Here is a 10,588-nt window from a genome sequence, read left to right as displayed (position 1 = left end):
CGGCAGCCATGCCCTGCAAGAAAAGAGTGATAAATTAGCGAACTGGAAGGAGAAAGGCGGCGTGTGAGTGTCAAAGCCTTAAAAGAAGGGGGCACTTTACCGTTAAAGTCATGTCCATAGCGGACTCTATAACTCGGACCGGGCTCGTTGTTTCGATGGCCCGGAGCTCCTTCTCCCTGATATTTTAATAGTGGCTGACGGCGTAGCTGGCCGACTCGTACACCGTACCCCGGAATGCTTCGGGCATCTTCTCCAGAGCCCGGGGGTCGACCGGGATACGCACGTCCGGGGCTACCGCGGCCAGATTCCCGACCTCTATTACCCCGTCCTGGGCGGCCGGTGGAGATCGTTGGGGTGGCGGATGCATGAGTCCTGTCCTGGCGACAGGGAGGTTCGACCCCGCGTCCTGGGATGACGGGTCTCTCCCCTTCTCCGTAGCTGGGGATTTGGTGGAGACCCCGGTCGAGCTCTTGGACTCGCGAAGCCTCTTTAACCTCGGCCCCGCTGGGGGATTCCCACCAAACACAGCGCCCCGCAGACTATTCCCGGGCTGAGACATCTCTTCTGCCAAAGAGCAAAAAACACGGTTATCAGCAATCATACAGAAATAAAGGCAATAAGAAAGCAAGTACTAAGGGAGCCCTACCCCCCGAGCTGGAAGAGCGTAGGACGATTATCTCATGAACTGGAGAAGGTTCTAGGTCCGGTTCTGAATCGGGGCTGGACTCTTCTACGTACTGCCTAATCCCCGGAGCGTAGACGCCCCTCTGGAGCGCAGGCCACGTGCGTAAATTGGTCCCGTACTCCTCAAAAATGGCCGACCTAAAGGCTAGGGTATTATCTACTACTACGGTACCCTTGGGCCGACTCTCTTGGTTGTCCAGCACGAGCTGGTCAACGCAGTGGAGCAGAAGCGTGTCCAGGTCCGGATTCCTTGGGTGACGATGGACGAGCTGCCTAGGGTTGAACCTAACCAGCCGGGGGTCTGCAGTGGCCCTATCTACGTTCTTAAATAAGTAAAAGTTACCTTGACCGGAAGGACCCGCGGCTGCTCCGGATTGGGCCCTCTCCTCGATCATCCCCTGGGCGACCTCCAAGCTCCGCTTCCTGTTCCTCACCAGAGGAAATTCCTCACCTTCTTCCTCGCCTTCGTCATCTGCGACCTCCTCCGCGGCGATCGGCCTGTTGTCGCGGGCTGGGGGAGGCCCCCGGGGCCTTTTCAAATTCAAAGTCTGATTTGGGAAAATCAGCTTGCAGAATACCATCGTCTCGTCCGTCACGAGCACGCGGTAGTCTTTCTCACTGGGAGGCAGGTTCGCCAGTGTGTCGTATTGACCCCCGAGGGTCACGGACTTTTCGGTCCTCGAGTAGATGGCTGCAAGGTTGGTCGAAATCAGAATTGGAATAAGGGACGGGCTAAAATAAGATAACCGTTAAAAGGCGAGCTAAATGGAGGATTACTTACGAGGGCGGTTGAAATAATGATGATCGCAGTTTCGGAACCCAGTAGACATAAAAAACTGGTCTTTGAAGTCGTTTGGATGGCTCGGCAGCTCGATCACTGCTGCTGTGTTAGGGAAGCGGGTTAAGTAATAGAACCCGTCGCCTCGCCCCCGCTGGTCCGGGCTGGCTTTGAGGCAGAAGAAATACAAGATATCAGCAGGAGTGGGGACCTCCCACTCATGCTTTTGGAACAAATACCTCAGTCCCGCCAGCAGACGGTAGGAATTGGGGGGGAGCTGAAATGGGGCCAACCCCACGTAGTTCAGAAAATCAGCAAAATACTGATCCAGGGGGAGGAAGGCCCCTGCCTTGAAGTGTTCCCCGCTCCAGGCCGCGAACGACTCGTCGAGCGGCGTGCAGCTCCTCTCCCCATCCGCAGCAGGTCGGGCGATCACGGAGGTCTTCCCCAGAGGAATGTTGTGGTTAAGGAAGATTTTGGTGATCTTTGCCTGGCTGGTTATCTTCGAGACGATTCTCTCCGCCTCGAAAAACGCGTCAAGAGCCACCTAGGCCTGCTTCTCCACCGCCGGTCCAAAGTGAGGAATTGGCGAGCTGGTCACCACCGCCTTTCCTTTATCCTTTTGGGAGGCCAAACTTCCCACATTCTTCTGTGGCAGATTTCTCTTTGGAGCCGTCTGGTCGCCTATCGAGCAAAAGAAAACACTTTAGAAAAGGTGACCCAAGCAGGAGAGTGAGGCAAGCATTAAGTACACGAGCTGGGGTAAGCCCAGCCCGTGGAGAGTGGTGCCACGCGTTCCAAGGAACACGCGCCTATGCCCTCAACAGATCCCAGATTACTCGGAATTCGTGTGTCAGATGGCTCAGAGTAAGAAAAAAAAATAAATAAATAAAAATTTTGCCTTGGGGGGAAAGTTTCAACAGGCAAGGCGTGGCAAAACCGCTTTTAAGGCGTATTCCCTAAGCTACCCGGTTTTTGCACCCAAAGTTCCTACGGATCCTACCAGAAATTGTTCCTAAGAAAGAATCATGGAACCCATGTTCTAAGGCGATGTCCCATGGCAAATGTGCCCTAATCAAAGAAGGGCCATCACCCTCCATATCCGCGCAACCCAGAAAACCTCTGCATGTGGCTACAGTAAAAAATTTTACCTAGGCTACAGTGGCATGCTTTCAAAAATAAATGGGGACAGAAGACTTACAGTATAGGGTTGGATGGTGAGCGAGGTTGCTGCGCGGGTAGGGGCTTCGTTGGCACAGTAGTCTCCAAGGCCTTGAAGGAACTCGCACGCTTAAGCTTCGTGAACGGAGAAGATGAGAGCAATGGAAATGAGGGTTTTGCTCTTCGGAAGGTCAGAGAGAAAAGAAGGAAATTTGAGAGGTTCTGAATGGTAAGGTGGTCCGTGCGTGGGATGACCACCCCCTTTTTATACAAGGGGGGATCACGTGTAAAAGGCTCCTGGGAGACCCTCCACTCGAAATGTGAAACGACGGCTGGACAGTAGGCTAGGCTATTTAATGCGGTTCTCGTAGAATGTACCGTCGCCACCCGCGGCGTTCCACGTATCAGACGCATGCGAAAAGCATGGAATGCGAAGGGTTGTGGGAGAAGTCTAAAAGCTCCAACTGTGGTCTCCCATGTCTGACGTCATGGACCACGAGCAGGAGCTTGGGGGGCAGATGTACGCCCTGGATTTCCCACGGGCTGTTTAGCAGGACGATCCCCGGACTAAACATGATTTAGCCCGAGGCTCCCACAGGCCAGAGGCTTTATCTTCAGGACGGGCCCTTTCTAGCTCGAGGGGATGGAGTTTCCTGCTCCGTCTTGTTGTTCCAGGAGTTGGGAACAACATCTGACGACCACTGAAGGATCAGCTCGGGTTATGGATTGCTCCGGTAGCGAGCTTCTCAGGAAGCTCTGACCCTATGGGAGGTCAACACGCAAGATAAACGTGCATAATCCTGCCATCACGTGTCCGATATCCCCCTGACTTCTCGGACACGCCGCAGGAACGTGCGTATTCAGACACCCACGGATGGGTTGGGCCGTGCGGCCCATTATCTCCTTCCATACTGATTAGACCACACTTGTGTGTCAGGTTTAGGAAGTAATCATGAATATCACAGACTTGATATGACAAATGGTAAGGTCACGGGATGACCTCCCTACCAATTTCCAGGTGCCTTCTCCTATAAATATGGAGACCCTGGGAATTGATAGGGGTTGGAAAAAATAGTCTTGTAAGAACTATATATTTTGTAAACCAATTACCCAGAAAAGATGAATAATATTGACTAGTGGAGTAGAAGGATTTTAACCTTCGAACCACTTAAAAAACGTGTTTAGGGTCACCTAGTTCTTCTCACAAAGATTTCATATCTGCGGCGGTTCTACTTTCAAGTACTAATCTCTCTCTCTTCTTCTCTTAATTACCTGTTGCCGAAGAACCGCGTCAACAATACTATGTGGTTTGTACCACGTGGGTGTGGTGATATTAATGTGATGCACTTGCCGAGACGGTACTAGAGAGCTAGATAACTTAAAAGTCACAATGGGATTTTAATACCCGGCTTGGGAGGAGCCTAGGGGTATTTTGGGGATTTTGTAAATTGAGCTCTTGTGTGATAATGGTAACTGGTAATCTGGTAACTTGTGTAACCATAGGTAACTACTGAGAGTAACAAGTTGTGATAGGAAAATGGTAGAATTGCAATAGAGATGAGTTGGCAAAAGTGACCTTGAGGTTTAGTTAGGAAGGGATATTTATGGAAGGGTAGAATAGTCATTTGGCAAGGGATAGATAGCTTCAGCTGAAGGGAAAAGGTGATCACGTATAATACTTAGTTAGAAATTGGTTTATGCTGAAATTGACGGAAAGGCTAGAAGAAAAGAGAAGGAAAAAAACGAAAGTTGAACTTGAAACCTAGGAGGAGAATCAAGGGGGTTTGAGGCAACCAAAATCAAGTTCAAGCTAGGATTGTTCAGAGGTAAGAGTTATGCTCTGTTTTTGTTTAAATTTAAGTTTGATTTTCAGAGATTAAGTGTTGAATTTAAAGGAAGTATGGTTGGTTTGGTTTGGAAAATTCAGCTAGTTTATGAAGAGGAGTTTGGTTTAAAACTGGGATTGGAGAGAGTCCAAGATGAGTTATTGATTGAGGTAAGAGTTTAAAACATCTTTGAATTTTCGTATCTGGTATGGTTTAAGAATTTGGAAGCATGGTTTAAGTTTCTCAAGCTTTGGTTTAAGTTTCTGGTTTATAGGTTTAAGTGTTTGAAATCTGAAACTCAAGTGTGAATGTTGGGTGTGAGTGTGTGAGTGTGTGTTTGAGTTTGTTGGTGGTGTGTATAGGTTGATAGATGGTTTATTTGGGGTTTTGAATTGGTCTTAGGGCTTAGGTACTTGTTTGGGATGATTTGGAGTGGTTTAAGCGCGGGAAAAACGCAAGAGAAAACCCAGAAATCTGGGTTCGCGAAGGAGAGCCGCGGCGCGAGGTTGCATCTGGATGGGGGAAAGCCGCTGGGTGCCGCGGCCCTTGAAGGGAGTGTCGTGGCCCTAGGCCATTTTTCACAGCCAAAAATTGTGTTTTTAGGGCTTTTGCCCAGGGACTCGGGGGGTGGCTCCAATGCATCATTTTAGGGAGTTAGGGGTCCCGAGAGTACGGGATTGGTCCCAGGAAGTGGTTTTGGGATTGATTAGTATTAAAGGATGTTTTATGTGTGTTGTGACTAGGTCTTTGGAGAGGCTCGGGTTAGAGGACCGTGCTCGCGGCTTTGGGGCATCGAAAGCTTGGGATACAGGTAAGAGAACTGTAGCACCCGTAGAGCAGGGCTTGGGCCCATAGTTTGGTTGCAGGGCGCGGCCCTAGATTGTATTATTGCTAGGATGTAGCATTACATGAATGATTATGTATTTGATTGTTATATGAGTATGCTAAATGTGGTAATAGCAGAATGAACGGCGAAGGGCCGGGAACGGCGAAGGGCCGAGAACGGCAGTGAGGCCGGGAATACCACTGAGCACCTGGAGTGCTCACGGTTAGGGTAAAACCCCAATGGATACATGGGATATCCTTACGGTGTAGACCGAGATCCCAGGCTTTGGTAACACTTCTGGGACGGCATGGTCGTATATGTGTTAGATTTTATGGACTGTCTCACTAGATATGAGCTATCTGCTGTGATAACTGTATATTATGCATATGTTATGTATTGTTTGAGTTTTCTTGCTGGGCTTCGGCTCCCGGGTGCTCTGTGTTGCAGGTAAGGGCAAAGAGAAAGTCAACCAGCCATGAGTACGGAGAGTGTGGGGGCGGCGCGTACATGTTCGGCCTGCCCGACTGCTTTGGTTGGGGATATTTTTAAGGAATGGTTGTATAAACCCTAGTTTTGATGGTTAATTACTTATAAACATGCTTTGGGTTGTAAATATTTTATAAACTGAGCTCTGGGATCCCGTATGTTAAACTTTTGAACTTTTAGTGAAATAGAGCACCTTTTAAAAGATTACAGCCTAGACTTTCACTTAATCACACTTTTGTTTTAAAAACCTCGTTTAGTGAGTTGATTGCACATTTTAACCTCACTTAGTAACGGCTCTAAGGTAGTTGGGAGTTACAATAACCCTGCCTTAGAATCTTTTTTGCCAAACTTTGCCCCTCAGCATGATCCCCGCAGAAGCCTTCATGTACTTCCTTCATTAGCTCCTTAGCTTTCTCTGGTGTAATACATCTGAGTAGAGGCATGGAATATCCCCTTCGGTATAGAACACCATCGACCAGTATATACCTAGCAGCCTGCCTTTGAAGAGCTCTGGCCTTGTTTCTATCTGCTGGTAGTACACCATTTGTAAGATACTCCAACTAAGGTGCCATCCATGTATCTTCCATTCGAATTTCCATACTGGTTTCATTTGCTCGTATGCTTGGCTCGCTCAATCTTTCCACTGGCACAATATTCAAAGTGTCAACATCTTTCGCGCTCGCGAGTTTGGCTAAGGCATCTTCGTTCGAATTCTGATCGCGGGGTATTTGCTGGAGGGTATAATTCGTGAACTGGGCTAACAGGTCTTTAGTTTTGTTCAAGTAGGCCACCATTTTTAGGCCTCGCACTTGATATTCCCCTAGAACTTGATTCACTACCAGCTGTGAATCACTGTAAATATCCAACACCATTATGCTCATGTCTTTTGCCATTCTTAATCCAGCGAGGAGTGCTTCGTATTCGGCTTCATTATTTAACGCTGCGAAGTCGAACCTAATGGCGCAGTGAAATCGATGCCCTTCTGGCTTTATCAAGATCACTCCTGCTCCCGCGTAAGATTTGTTGGACGACCCATCTGTGAATAACTTCCACGAAGGAGCTTCATCTTGAGGCTCAGGCGCACTAGGCTTTTCGCACTGCTTGTTGTCTGGGAGTTCGGTGAACTCTGCAATAAGATCGGCCAAGACTTGTCCCTTTACTGCTGCTCATGATGAATATGTAATATTGAACTGCCCCAGTTCGACTGCCCATTTTAATAAACGCCCAGCTGCCTCTGGTTTTTGGAGGACTTGCCGAAGGGTCTGGTCAGTTAAGACTGTAATGGGATGGGCTTGGAAGTAAGGACGTAGCTTCCTTGAGGCCAAGATTAAACAGTATGCTAACCTCTCGATGGGAGGATACCTCAGTTCTTCTCCGATTAGACTCTTGCTTACATAGTAAACCACCTTTTGTACGCCTTCTTCCTCCCATACCAGTACCGCATTAGCAGCAACTTCAGGGATCGCCAGGAAAATGAACAAAGTTTCTCCTTCGACAGGCTTTGATAAAATGGGAGGCTGTGCCATGTGGGCTTTTAGGGCCTGAAAAGCTTGCTCGCAGTCTCATGTCCATTCGAACTTCTTGTTGCCCCTAAGTAGATTGAAGAAAGGGACGCATTTATCCGTTGACTTGGAAATAAATCTACTTAGGGCTGCAATTCTCCCAGTTAAACTTTGTACATCCTTGATCTTCTCTGGCGATTTCATTTTGATCAGGGTTTTTATCTTGTCGAGGTTGGCCTCGATTCCTCTTGAATTAACAATGAACCCCAAAAATTTCCCTGATCCAACTCTGAAGGAACATTTGAGAGGATTTAGTTTCATCTGGTATTTGTTCAATACGTCGAAACACTCTCGTAAATCCTTCACATGTCCTTCTGCTTTTTTCGACTTTACCAACATGTCGTCCACGTACACCTCCATGTTTACGCCGATCAATTCTTTAAACATGTGGTTAACTAATCGCTGGTAAGTCACACCTGCGTTTTTCAGTCCGAAGGGCATTACTTTATAACAGTATAATCTTGTATCGGTCCAAAAGCTGGTGTGATCCTCATCAGGGGGATGCATGCTAATCTGATTGTAGCCTGAGTATGCATCCATGAAGGAGAGGATCTCGTGTCCTGCAGTAGCATCGACCAACTGGTCGATCCTTGGGAGTGGGAAGCAATCCTTCAGGCAGGCTATATTGAGGTCTGTGAAATCCACACAGGTTCGCCATTTGCCGTTAGGCTTGGGAACCAGCACTGGATTAGAGACCCACGATGGATAAAATGCCACCCTAATGAACCCATTCTCCTATAATCTTTCAACTTCTTCTTTTAAGGCTCTCAACCAATCCTTATTGAGTAGCCTTCTTTTCTGTTGCACGGACGGAAAACTCTTGTCTATGTTTAGGACATGGCTGATAACTGCAGGATCTATCCCAGCCATGTCTTTGTGCGACCAGGCAAAGACTTCCTGGTTTTTCTACAAAAACTCCACCAGTGCATGCTTCATGGCTGGTTCTAAATTTTTCCCAACCTTCACAACTTTGGTCGGGTCTTTTTCTTCAAGTTGGACCTCTTCCAGGTCCTCGACGGGTCAAACATTTTCTTCAAAATCCCCAAAGCGAGGATCTAAATCTCTATCCTCCCTTTTGGCAACACCCTATTTTGTGACTTCATCACCGGAATAGGCTTGTGTATCAATTTCCATCTACAACCTATCTGGGGGAGTGCTCTTTGACGTTCCTTTCTTCGCCTTCGTGACTGAGGTGTTGTAGCACTCCCTGGCCTCCCTCTGGGTTCCCAACACGCATCCTACTCCTGCTTCTGTTGGGAATTTCATGGCTTAGTGCCATATAGAGGTGATGGCCCGTAGATCAACCAGTATAGGCCTCCCAATAACGGCATTGAACGCCGAAGGACAATCGACTACTATGAAAGTAGCGAGTAATGTCCTGGTAGCAGGCATTGTACCTACTGTCACTGGTAGTCTGATTGACCCTGCGGGGGCAAGTCCCTCACCAGAGAAGTTGTATATTGTTTGGTTGCAGGGCTCTAGGTCCTTAACAGACAACTTCATGCGTTCCAGCGAAGACTTGTACAGGATGTTCACCGAACTTCCTGTATCGACTAGCACTCTCTTCACCATCATGTTGGCCATTTGGATATCCATGACCAGCGGATCGGAATGTGGGAACCGGACATGTTGGGCATCGTTATCAGAGAAGGTTATTTCGCCCTCTTCTGACCGAGCCTTTTTCGGCGTGCGGTCATCCACAGTCATCATCTCGATGTCCTGGTCGTGGCGCAGAGTCCGAGCATATCGTTCTCTGGCCTTTCTGCTGTTTCCCACGAGGTGCGGGCCTCCGCAGATGGTTAACAATGTGCCAGTCACGGGATCAAGCTGCAAAGGTGGCGAGCGTTGGCGTGTGGGCGCTTGCTTGTTGCCACCTGGAGCTTTTCATTGGGAATTTCCCGAGGCCCTTATATATCTTCTCAAGTGTCCTTGTCTAATAAGAAACTCGATCTCATCCTTCAGCTGGTTGCATTCATTGGTATCATGTCCATAGTCGTTATGATAATGACAGAACTTGGTAGTGTCTCTTCTCGAAATATCCTTTCGAATGGCAGTAGGTTTCTTATAAGGCACACTGGAACTCGTGGCCTGATAAACCTCTCCCTGAGACTCAACAAGGGCAGTATAGTTAGTGAAACGAGGTTCATAATGGTTACCCTTGGATCGTTTATTGTCAGAGGTGGAAGGCTCATTGTGTGGTCGTTTCCCCCCATTCTTGCCATTTTCGTTGCCATTCCCATTGCCTTTTCCGTTGCCATTGGGCTTGGACCCATTGGCGGCTTTGGCGGGCTCGGCAGTCCCCTTATCCTTGCCTGGGGGCTTCCCTTCATTGGAAATAGCATCTTCGAGCTTGATGTATCAATCAGCTCGATCCAAGAATTCCTGGGTAGTTATAACCCCATGTTTTCTGAGACTGTCCCAGAGAGGCGTGCGACGTTTAACCCCTACGATTATTGCCATCATCTTGCCTTCATCTCCCACTATTTTTTCTCCAGCAGCTGCTTGCATAAAGCACTGGACGTAGTCCTTCAGTGGTTCTCCGTCTTGCTGGCGTATTTCAACCAGCTGGTTTGCCTCAGTCGGGTGCACACGACTCGCGTAGAACTGTCCGTAAAACTCCTTCACGAACATTTCCCAGGAAACTATACTTGCAGGAAAGAATTTGAAAAACCTCTCCTGTGCGGCATCAGAAAGTGTTGCAGGGAAGATCCTGCACCGAGCGTCTTTAGACACTTTCTTGATGTCCATTTGTATCTCAAACTTGTAGACGTGAGATACCGGGTCACCATACCCATCAAAGTTTGGAAGCGTAGGCATCTTAAAATTCCTAGGAGTTTCTTCCATAGCTATCCTCTGGACGAAAGGAGTGCCTTTTCTCCTATCATGGTCGATATAAGATGTTCTTCCCCCGACCTGCTGCTGTATTGCCTGCTTGAGGGCATCTATCTGGGCTTGCACGACGCCAGGAATCGCCGTGGCCTCTGGTCCTGGGGGGACGTACTCGTCTTGCCATTCCCGGCGATCGTTGAGTACGTCTCTTAAATCCTCGTCTCTACTCCGCTGCTCTCTAGCTCCGAGTCGGTTGAAGACGTTATTTTGTCTAGGCTGCCCCCCAGCGTCCCGTCTTTCGGGTTGGTCATCCCGAGGTGGCTGGCTTCTGCCTCCACCTCTTTCTTCATTCCTCCGACCGACATTTCCTTTGCCTGAGTTGGCCTCGTTATAACCATGGCCATCTCTAAATCTTTATTGGCTATGGTGGGATCGA

The sequence above is a fragment of the Humulus lupulus genome, chromosome 3 (genome assembly GCF_963169125.1).
Source record: "Humulus lupulus chromosome 3, drHumLupu1.1, whole genome shotgun sequence".
NCBI classification, from domain to species: domain Eukaryota; kingdom Viridiplantae; phylum Streptophyta; class Magnoliopsida; order Rosales; family Cannabaceae; genus Humulus; species Humulus lupulus.
Note: the sequence above shows the minus strand (reverse complement) of the source record.